The sequence below is a fragment of the Paramormyrops kingsleyae genome, chromosome 24 (genome assembly GCF_048594095.1).
Source record: "Paramormyrops kingsleyae isolate MSU_618 chromosome 24, PKINGS_0.4, whole genome shotgun sequence".
In the NCBI taxonomy this organism is placed as follows: Eukaryota; Metazoa; Chordata; class Actinopteri; order Osteoglossiformes; family Mormyridae; genus Paramormyrops; species Paramormyrops kingsleyae.
The window spans coordinates 23,534,487-23,546,392 of record NC_132820.1 but is presented as its reverse complement, the minus strand read 5'-3'; the positions used below and the strand labels follow the sequence as shown (position 1 = coordinate 23,546,392).

At 41.5% G+C, this 11,906-nt stretch overlaps 1 long non-coding RNA gene and 1 pseudogene across 1 annotated transcript; both read right to left on the bottom strand.

Annotated features, from left to right (window-relative positions):
* Positions 1-4,342: 4,342 nt before the first annotated feature.
* On the bottom strand, positions 4,343-4,575 carry LOC140582521 (U2 spliceosomal RNA; annotated as a pseudogene).
* Positions 4,576-8,099: 3,524 nt separating this feature from the next.
* Positions 8,100-10,458, bottom strand: LOC140582369 (uncharacterized). Its single transcript, XR_011985312.1, has 2 exons — positions 9,304-10,458; positions 8,100-8,365 (listed from the first exon to the last, which is right to left on the bottom strand). It is a non-coding gene; the product is annotated as an uncharacterized lncRNA (long non-coding RNA).
* Between the last annotated feature and the right edge of the window lie 1,448 nt (positions 10,459-11,906).

Here is an 11,906-nt window from a genome sequence, read left to right as displayed (position 1 = left end):
TACTATAAGACGAATTCCCCTATATGGACTTCTAAGTCCTGATTGGTTACCAAACATCTGCAAACCAGGTTTCGAACATACAACAAACATAATACGCCACCTCTATTGGTCTACTTCAAGGATGTTCAGTTTCCAATCCTCGTTAGGCCTAGGCCTCCTATGAGTCCCACACATAAGCCTGTCTATCCAGCCTAGGAAGGAGGGCAAAAACCCTAAACATTAGGGAAATTCCACTCCCAACCCAGCAAAAAGGTGCAACCCCCCCTTTGGTGTCCATGGCTGGCATGGCTCACAATGTTATCAGTAAGGGAAACCCCAACCCTATATTACCTAAATAAAGACTTCAGCGTAAACATATACAACCCTTATGGGTACATAACTTGCTTGTGTGTTCAAATGCTACCATACAACAAACTGCGTCTAGCATAGTATAGCAGCTACATTTCAAGGCTTCCTGCAGGTCCCCTTTCTCCCCCCGGCGATGTTCCCTTCAGCCCAGTTCTCCAAGATCTGTGGCCTGCAAAGCTGGTTCCGTGCAGGTGGCTGTGAGGCAAGGACACACGGCACCATCCCCAAAACAACAAAACCTGAGACACAAGAACAATCCCACAATGCCTCCCAACCCTGGCCTACCATCACTTTAAATTTCCCTTCCACACTTTGAAGTAATGTTAAACATATACTACATAATCCTGAAAAGGAGTGGTCACTAAAATTAAACAGCTCGCAGATCTTCACAATGCAAGAAATGCAAAGATGGAGAAAGCGAAGAACAGTTCACAGCCGGCTGGGCACATTGTCATCATCAAAGATTTTAAGCATGTTTATTTATATAGCACAATTCGGGCACAAGGCAATTCAAAGTGCTTTACAAAGACAAGGATACAATCAAATTAAAATGTCAAAATCACATTTCAAAGATAAGTAAAAGAAATAATAATGAAAATAAATAATTTTATTAATCAATTACAATGAACACATAATAATAAGAAAAAGCCAAAATAAATAAATAGCTAACTGAAAAGACGTCACATTTTAATGACAGAAAATGACTGGTGCTGCACTAGGAAACTCTGACCATGCAACAATTCATCTAATTCCAGCATACAGACAAAATCTGAAAACTGCTAAACCTGTCGTTACTAGAGTGAAACACTGAACATGTGGAGCAGTAGAGCAATTAAAATCATGCTTTGACTCGACAGACTGGAATGTTTTCAAAACTGCTACTAACAGCGTGGATGAATACACGGACACTGTAACATGGCACATAAGCTTCTGCGAGGACTCTCGCATTCCCAAAAAGTCTGTTGTCAGCTATAATAACGACGAACCATGGTTTACAACTGAACTCAGGCAGCTTCCTAAAACAAAAGATGAAGCTTACAGGAGTGGTGACAAAAACCTGTTCAAATTCTACTGCGGGTTTGAAAAGCCACATTCGCGCATCATACAGCCCTCACCTTTTCAATGGCCTTCTTCACACCTGGGTACCTTCACACCTCGCCCACACTATACCCAGCTCACCCCCCCCCACGTCCAGCCACCTCCCCAGGAGAATCAACGACAGAGATGTAAACAAGATCTTCAGTAGCCAGAATACAAGGAAAGCTCCTGGTTCAGACTCTGTCTCCCCAGCCACTCTGAAGCACTGTGCAGATCAATAGTCACCTGTCTTCACAGATATTTTCAACCAGTCACTGAACCAGTCAGTGACTACAGACTGGTGGCTCTCACATCGGTGGTAATGAAGGCTTTTGAGAGACTTGTGCTGTCATACCTTAAAACCATCACAGACCTATCGCTTGACCCCAGGCTACAGTCTGCCTACAGAACCAACAGACCTGTGGACGATGCAGTTAACACTGGACTCCATTTCTTACTCCGACTTTTGGAGTGCCCTGAGACATATGTTAGGATTCTGTTTGTGGACTTTAGCTTTGCATTTAATACTATTCTATCGGAGCTAATGCGGAATGAACTCTCACAACTGTCCGTGCCTGATCCAAAATAACATGTTATAACCACGATGGCCCAGTTTTACGCTACAATCATTGAGTCCATCGTCACCTCCTCCATCACAGCCTGGTTTGGATCAGCCACTGAACGAGACAAGGCCAGACTGCAACACATCATCCACTCAGCAGAGCGAATAATCGGCAGTAACCTGCTTACCCTCCAGACACTGTACATCACCAGAACCAGGAAACGGGCATACAAAATCTTTGAGGACCCATCTCACCCTGCTCACCACATCTTTCAAGCCTTACCCTCCATGAGAAGACTCATGGCAATCAGAACCAAGACCACAAGACACGCCAAGAGCTTCTCCCCTCAGGTAGTCTCTCTCATTAACCAAACCAGTCTCTGAATGGACGTTCAATTAATCGTCAGCTGCAGTGAAATATCCACCAGCATAACCAGTGAACAACTGATAAACTTCCTCTATGATTATATTCTGCACTCTTGCACATTATGCACACATACTGCAAACTCTGTATACATATTGCACTCTTGCACATATAGTTGACTTGGCTGCTACTTAATAACGGCACCATTTAAGAGCCCTTTAAATTATTATACCATTTATTTAGTTTATATTCATACTACAATGATTACTATGTACACACACATATATAAATATCATAATACCATCATTACTACCATTAATAAACTTAATTATCATATAATTATCATATTACCCAATTGCCAGTCTATTGTTTATTACCTTTCTGCATATGTCTTTGCTAAATGTGGGTAACTCTCGCCAGTGTGGGGAAGCAATAAAAAAGGCCAACAGAATGTTGGGTTATATCTCTAGGTGTGTGGAGTTTAAGTCAAGGGAGGTGATGATACACTTATATAATTCCTTGGTAAGACACCACCTAGAATACTGTGTGCAGGTTTGGTCACCATACCTCAAGAAGGACATTGCTGCCTTAGAAAAGGTGCAACGAAGAGCTACGAGAATGATTCCTGGTCTTAGAGGAATGTCTTATGAGGAGAGGTTAGCGGAACTGAATCTGTTTAGCCTTGAGCAAAGGAGACTAAGGGGGGATATGATTCAGGTCTATAAGATTCTAACGGGTCTGGATGCTCTTCAGCCAAATGACTATTTCAATATTAGTCTAAATACTAGAACTCGTGGCCATAAGTGGAAATTAGCGGGAGAAAAATTTGAGGAAGCACTTCTTTACACAGCGTGTAGTTAGAGTATGGAATAGTCTTCCTGCTAGTGTAGCGGAAGCTAAAACCCTGGGTTCCTTTAAATCAGAGCTAGATAAAATTTTAACAACTCTGAGCTATTAGTTAAGTTCTCCCCAAACGAGCTTGATGGGCCGAATGGCCTCCTCTCGTTTGTAAATTTCTTATGTTCTTATGTTCTTTGTAATGTCATGTAAAAGCACCACCAAGGCAAATTCCTTGTATGGAAACATATCTGGATTCCGATTCTACATCCTTCATCAGTACTAGAAAACTTCCATCCAGCGTTGCATTTCACTTTGACGCTGTCGCTTTTGAAACACTTTTCTGTGATCTAGCTCTTGTTTTGGTCGCCGACTATCATCCAACAAAAGGTTCATTTCAGCTCTCCTAATCTGACATAAACCACACTCACAAACACTTTCGGGTTACTGTGTCACCGGGAAGGGATGGACTCCAGTCGGGATGGGTTTCCAGCATTTCCTATCCTGGCTGTTCTCTTTAGGGACAAACACAGGAATGGAGTCTAGTGATCACACCGGAACTTGACTTACCTGAACGGAGATGTATGGAGCAGACTCTCATATGCGCAGGGATGCTCTGGAATGCAAGGTCTTTACGCCCCACCGCTGGAAGCTACGCCATCCGACGCCATTTCGTCAACTCTTCCACTTTTGCTCTTGTCTTTTCCAATCCAGAAAAGAGAAGAAACGTATACCGGTCCTGAAGACCGAAGAGAGACCCGAGTCGATATGGGGCTGCCGCTTAGCGGGTCGCCGTTAGCCGGGCCTCCGTGACGCCCCCGCGCAGAGTAGAATGCCCAGGGGCGTCGCAGTCACCGGCGTCCTCCCTGTCCTCCTGTCCTCTCAAAAAACAGCAATCATTTAAACAAACATGAGGGAAAATTCAAAAGGCAAAGATGAAGTCATGCCTTACCTCAGCACAGCTGCCCACCGCACAAACGACAGCGTGTCACCTTACTTTAAAAAAAAAGAAAAAAGGCGGGAAATTGGGGCCGCGCACGGACAGGGCCCCTCCCTCACACCACATGCGGCTAATTAGTTGGCCATCCAGAGGCACTCAGTCTATTAGTCACCCATTCAGTCAGTCAGTTCTGCCTTTCAACAACAGGGGGCAATAGAGGTGCACCGTTCCCGGAAGCACTGCAATACCGGGTCGATGCCTGGAGCAGATGGGGCAAGCCCCACTTCCGGCTCCCTGTTCCAAAAATCCGTTTAATATGTGGTCCCCTCCATGGGGGACGTATCAAAATAACCTTTTCATACCAAAACAAAATGTAAATCAGCTCAAATACATGAATAATAAATATTATGCTTGTACTACTTACATTAACACATAATCACAATCTATAAGGCTGAAACATTCCCACACTATGCAAATCATGCCAACACAGTACAATAAGACTTTCAAAGATAATATTAAACAAACACCCACAGAGTGTTCCAAAGTGCATTTTGCAATGTCTATACTTTGAATGTCAAATTACAAACTTCACATAAATCTAAAGTACACTAAGATTAAGATGAGTTTGTTACCAAACCAAATATATAAGAAATAATTTATTTGCCAGGAATTAAGTTTATGATATTGAATGAAATGTGTGAGCATGCCCCAGTTAGTGAAAGTGTGTCCCCTACCCCAAGACTCCAGAGGGTTAAAAAGGAACACATCCGCAGACTTCCAAGCTCTGCACTAGGGCTGAACGATATTCTGTTTTGACATCGACATCGCGATGTGCGCGTGAGCGATAGTCACATCGCCGGAACATACGATGTGAAGGGTAGAAGCCCATTGTGTATTAAGAGAACGGTAGCACACAGTAAACACGAGTTTGTTGTATGGCTTGTTGCTGGGGTGACATGCACGTTCCGCGTGCCTGCACAGTGATTGGTTCGCTGTGTCGCTGCTCACCGCTCACAGCCAACATTCACTGCTAAAAATGCGCGACGAAGAGGATCCGCCGCAAAAAAATGATTTCGTACCAAAAAGAAAGTCGAAATCATCTATTTGGGACTATTTCGGCTACAAAAAGGAGGATGTTGACCAAAAAGAGGTACTTTGCATGGAGTGTCATAAAGTTGTGGCCACAAAACATGGAAACACCACCAATTTGTCTGATCACTTAAAACGGCACCACAAAGCTCTTTACAACGAATACAAAGCCAAATCTGGATGTCAACCAAAACAAACAAATGTTTGTGATGCCTTTGCCAGTGTGACACCTTACCAGAAAGGCTCTCAATGACAGAAAGAAATAACAGACGCAATAACGTTTCATATCGCTAAAGATATGTTGCCATTAAATACCGTCGCCAAAGAGGGATTTAAGAAAATGATCCGAACGCTTGACAGGCGGTATGTTATACCATCCCGCACATATTTTTCCCAAGTTGCGATAAAAGAGCTGTATGAAAAATGCAAATCTAAGATTGAAGCAGAACTGTCGCACGTGGAATACTATGCAACTACAACAGACTTGTGGTCCAGCAGGACAACGGAGCCCTACATGAGTCTGACGGTCCATTTCATCGCAGAGGACTTCGAGCTAAAAAGTCGCTGTTTGCAGACGGCATTTTTCCCGGAAAGTCATACAGCCGAGAATGTCGCAGAGGCCCTGAGAGAAGCGGTGTCCGCTTGGGGCTTAGATGAGACACGTCAAGTCTGTATAACAACAGATAATGCAGCGAACATGGTGAAAGCTGCCGATCTGAACAAGTGGACCAGGCTACAGTGCTTCGGCCACAGACTGCATCTTGCAGTTGGTGAGTAATGACCATGATCTTTATCCAAAATAAAAATACATTTTTACTCAGCTGTTTTACTTAATAACCTGTCCTGAACCTGACAAAACTTGTAAAATGAATTTGTTGCATGTGTGTACGTAGAGCTTTAAAACGTAAGAAAAAATACAGACACTAAACATTTAATTTTAAACAAAAAATAGTTTTATGAGCACATTTGAGGAGCTCTTTTCCAAAATGCGATAACTCCATTTCAATAGTTTTCAGGGAAATTAATTGTTTTACCTAGACCCACACATTTTGTGAATATTCAATTTATCCTGTTAAAATGTTTTTTGCTTAGTCTGAACATGTTGAATAATGATTATTAAATCAAACAACTATATTGTTGTTGAAAAATTCAAAGTAAATTTTTTTTCTTTTCAAAACGCTATAAATCCATCCATTTTTCCCAAAAATTGATGGTTGTCTTTTTTTAAAAGTCTTTTGTCTTTTATTTTTCATGTTCGCAGTTATTAATAAACAATTAAAATGTCTCATTGCAATATTTTACATATTCCTAATCATTACTTTTGCTGGTTCTTTGTCACAGCTTTTAGGGGCCGTGTACATGAACGCGTCCTGCATCAGCACCGAAAACTTAGAGAGAGAGAGAGAGAGAGAGAGAGAGAGAGAGAGAGAGAGAGTATATTAATAAGATTTTTTTACTTATTTTGAGGAATTATAGCCTAATGAACAAACATCTGTTAGGAGCGCAGCCACGTTGGATCGCGAGAACGTTCACTAGGCTAAAATTAAGTTCGGTGCTTATTGGGGTTTGGAAAGAAACTGCATCTTGCAGTACATTTTAAACAAGGAAATTATTATTGGCGTTTATCGCGTTTCGGAAAAGAGCTCTTCATTTATTGTTTGAAATAAAACAGTGTGCTTCAATAATTAAAGTTCGCAATGTTTTGTTTGTTTTCTCCGCTTAGAAAATGCAGTGAAAAAGGATGGCCGCAATGATCGTGCTACAGGAGTCTGCAAGAAGCTGGTGAGCCACTTCTCTCACAGCTGGAAGGCCAGCGATGCCCTGGCAAAAGTCCAGAAGGAACTCAATCTACCATCACATTGTCTCATCTCAGAATGCCAAACAAGATGGGGTTCCAGACAGATGATGATCAGCAGGATATTAGAGCAGCAGCAGGCTTTAACTCAGGTCCTGTCTGCAGACAAGAAGCTGCGGCATCTAATTCCAACCTGGCAAGATATAGATGTGCTGGAGTCTGTAAGCAAGTCACTGGGCCCAATGCTGGATTTCACTGATGCACTTTCAGGCGATGAATACGTCAGTGTCTCCTTTGTAAAGCCAGTTCTTCAGCTCTTCAACACTTCACTACTGGAAATGCGAGAGGAAGACACAGACCTGACCAAGAACATAAAGATGAAGATGCTGGACTACCTCAATGAGAAATACGAAGATGATGATACTCAGAAGCTGCTAGATATGGCATATTTTTTGGACCCCCGGTTCAAGATAGACTTCATCAGTGCAGACAAGAAGACCCAAGTTAAGGCCAGAGTGGTATCACAGATGATGGAATGCCAGGAGAAATCAAGCTGCAGCACTGACGTGGAGCCCAACGTTACCAGTGCACCCCAGGCAAAGAAAGCAAAGAAGTCATTGGGAAGCTTCTTTAAACAGAGAGAAACTGAAGCAAAGGGTGATTCCTCTCTGACCCTAAAGGATGCTTTGGAAGCAGAGCTAAACACTTACCTGCTAACACCTCCAATAGACAAAGAGGAGGATCCACTTGCATGGTGGAAAGTACACAAACTAAGCTTTCCTCATCTCGCCAGACTTGCCCGCAAAAACCTGTGTATTCCTGCGACAAGCTCGCCGTCAGAGAGACTTTTCAGTACTAGTGGCAACATCGTCACTTGCCAACGAACCTGTCTCAAGCCTGCAAAGGTTGATAGTAGAGGTCGACCGATATGGGTTTTTCAATAGCCGATGCCGATGACGATATTTAGGAGTCAGGGTCAGCCGATGGCCGATATATGCTGCCGATATTTTTTGGCCGAAAATTGGACGTTTTCCCCTCTATTTGCATGATAAAATATCACATTAATAATAACAAACGATACACAAAATTTCTCAACTTAGCATTTACTGAATACTGACTTGTGTAAATTTAAATATAAACTTAAATAACAAAAACACAATACAACTTATAAACAACTTAAACTTATAAACAATAAAGATAGCAGCATCAGAATCTCTTTAGCAGCAAACTCATTCTTCAGCTCCCAAGCTCACCAGTCTGCTGCAGATATTGCACCTGGCTTTTCCTGGTGTTGGCTTTGTGAAATGCTGCCATACAGGATTAGATTTTTGTTCAGCCATCAGACAGCAATTACTAAAACAGAAGAATAAATGCAAGGTTAGAATTTTTATTATAGTACCTTCATCTTCAATTCATTCTACAATTCCAGTATTCCATGCACATTAAAACAATTACACTCTAATACATTTTGAAGAAAAAAAAAACACTAAGTGCATCATGGTATGATGAGTAGTGTACACTAACATGTTGTTTCTGTTGTTAGCAGACAGATAGCTTAAAGCCAAATTCACAATCAGAATCTAGTGATCCCGGAAAATAAAATAACTGTCGTATTGCACAGCCTTGTATGCAAGGACAACATAAGCCCCTAGTGATTGTGACGTTGTCTACGTATAAGCCCGTATAAAGGACAGACATGTTTAATGAGGAAACTAACTGCACTTTTTATCTAGACGTCTGACAAATTGTTTGAATCTCCGGTCTCAAATGAAAAAAAGTTGCACAGAAGGACCATTGTCAGCATCAGCTCAAGTAAATGGTAACCAGGCTTTCGAACAAACACTTTTCTCCGCCATGCATTGTTCTTAGCAGCTCTGTGTCTCCCGAGGACGGCGCTGTCTGTGATCAGGGCAGAGTAGCGCAACTCTCACACACGCTGCAGTATTTGAGAGTTGCCTGCTCCGCCCCACACACTCACAGAGTGAAACTCTCCGACACAAGAAAAAAAACATAACTGATAACATCGGGCTGATACGGTAATAATTAAAATGTTAACAACTAAAATGATTTTTAACGATTAAAAAACGTCTGTGAGCCCACCAATAAGCGCACAAAACGAACTCTATTAGAATCAATGATCCTTAATGTTACCTGTAAGCTACAGTTGGTTGAAGGCTCATTATCATTACCCCAGTTCCCAATAGCGTAATTCGCGTTTTCTTTTAAAGCAACATTTCATAGCAAACTACTTAAATAAACAGGTCATTGAAAGATCAGAATTTAAGCCTTACCGTTTTATCCCAGGACTCTTCCAAAACTTCTGGCTGTGGCCCTGCACAAGGCAGCATGGGTCACGTGTTCCACAGCAACAATAACACTGGGCTGCCCGCAGACGTGCCTGTCTGAAAATCGGCGTAGTGCACTCGGATATCGGCCGATGCGGATACATTAAAAATGCTAAATATCGGCCCGATATATCGGTCGACCTCTAGTTGATAGACTTGTATTCTTAGCTAAAAACCTTGAGTTAGCAAAGCAAATAAAAAAATATATATTTAAGTTATGTTATGAACCAATCAGGGGGGTTGGTGTTGCAAAGCTGCTGTTTAAATGTGTTCAGCTTTTCTGTTTACAGGAATATGTTCTCTAATCTGTTTAGAAGATTTAATACAAAATATATAAAAATTTTATTTCATTTAGTTTATTTCATATATTTAGCCATGATTATGATGACCAACACCAACACTGTTTTACTTTGGCACTTTGGCTAAGAAAAGTTGACTTAAAAGATTGTGAACCAAAATGCTTATAAGTTGTTTTATAAAAAATATATTTATTTTAAGTTATATTGTTGTAAATCAATCAGGGGGGTTGGTGTAAAGCTGCTGTTTTATTTAAAAATGTGTTCTGCTTTTGTGTTTACAGAAATGTTCGAATTTTGGAATAAAATATTAAGTAACCTTTTTGTCACTTGTAATGAAGCTTGCTTATTAGTGAAATTATTAATATGTAATTATTGGTAATTATTGACTTTAGCCTGGATTGATGGCTCTCAATATCGCAATATATATCGTTTGGAAAAAAATATCGCAATGTAATTTTTTTCCAATATCGTGCAGCCCTACTCTGCACAAGGGTCGGGCTAAAACGGCATCATACACCTTCCCAAAACACATAAAATCAGTAAGCTTGGGAATGAAATAGGTTAATCGCACAATAAACAGCACAACAGATCAAATAAAATGCTAATAAATGTTAATAATGTTAATATTGATGAATAAGTGCTACAGTGATCAACCAAAACAGTGCTCAATAAAATCTTTACGTGCCATTAAATAAAATCCATACCAAATAAAACACACACACAGAAAAACAAAGCACACTTACCTAAAACCCGAAGTGTCCTCTGTGTGCTTCAGGAAAGTGCATCACGTGAACCCTGTAGGATGGAGTGTCACCACCTAGACGTACCGGGGCAGCTTTCGCCTAGGATCAAGGCAGTTGGATGGATGTCAACTTACCTCTGGGGGTAGGTCGTTTAGATAGATGGCTGCTTCCTTCTGGGGGCTGGGGGTTTGGGTGAATGTCAGCTTACTTCTGTGATCAGGGTCTTTGGGTGGAAGTGAGCTTACCTCTGGGGTCAGGGGGTTGAGTTGAAAGCAGCTTGCCTCTGGGGTTGGAACATTTGGGTGGATGTGATCTTACATGAGGGGCCTGCATTTTTGGGTGGACAGCAGTGTGCCTCTGAGATCGTCTGCCGCCGCCCCCCAACTTTCACAGCCAGGACCCCCTCCCTTCCCTAAGGTAGAATAATTCAGACATCCCAACCTGCAAAAACTCAGTTCAGTGAGGTGCCCCCAACCGCCCGACAAGGAGTGAGATGTAACTCCAACAAACTTGATTTCACAGTTTAATTTCTTCATTAATTTCCTCTAGTCAGCACACTAAATTACGAAGGTCAATATTATGTATTATTTTGATAATAATATAAGTAGATTATTTTACCATTTATGCAAATTCCTTAATTATATTCCATTGCTACTTTACAAAAGTCTACAAGGAGTCTTTCATGACAGCATTGGCAACTAACCAAGTGTCTAACTAGTGTAGACCTGAATAATACAGCACATGAAATGACACTTGTTAAACTCACCTCAAAATGCATTTTACAGTCGTTTAAACCGTCATGAGCAATGCTGAAATCACTGTTGCTAACAGTACAGCACGCAACACTGTCATTATTTTCATCCTTATTAAACATGGATACACTTTCTGAAGTGAAATGCGTTTTATACTTCCGTTTTTTGGGGCACTCTCCCTCTGTCATGATGCTCCACTGAACCGATAACTTCGGTCCTCGAGAAGTTAAATAGAAGCCCGCCCACATTGAAATCTGATTGGCTTATTTTGCTAAGTAAACCAATCAGGATGCTGTCTGTCTAGCACGGGCTACAGGCACACACGCAGGGATCCACACATATATGTACGTTCTCTCTTTCTCTCTCTCGCTCATTCCGTCATACGCGCGTGTCTCTCGAGTGCGCGATGCACACACTACTGTCTCGCATGCATGCTCTTGTTTACTTCCTCTTCTTTCCGGGATATTTTATTCAATTTGCGGGTATCAGGGAGTCGCTGTCAATATGTGGGAGACTCCCGGAACTTCCGGGAGAGTCGGGATGTCTGGATAACTGCTTATTTGTACTATAATGATAGCTGTTAATTTTCAGGGAGCTGTGATGATATTCGAAATTGTGCAGGGTTATATAAGTACTGTGAAGCTGTCGTTATCCAGTTAAATGTTTAAAAATATGTATTATTTTATCATATTTTATGTATACTTTAAGCTTATTCACAGGTCTCTCCTGCATTCATCTTACCGTCCGTCCATGCC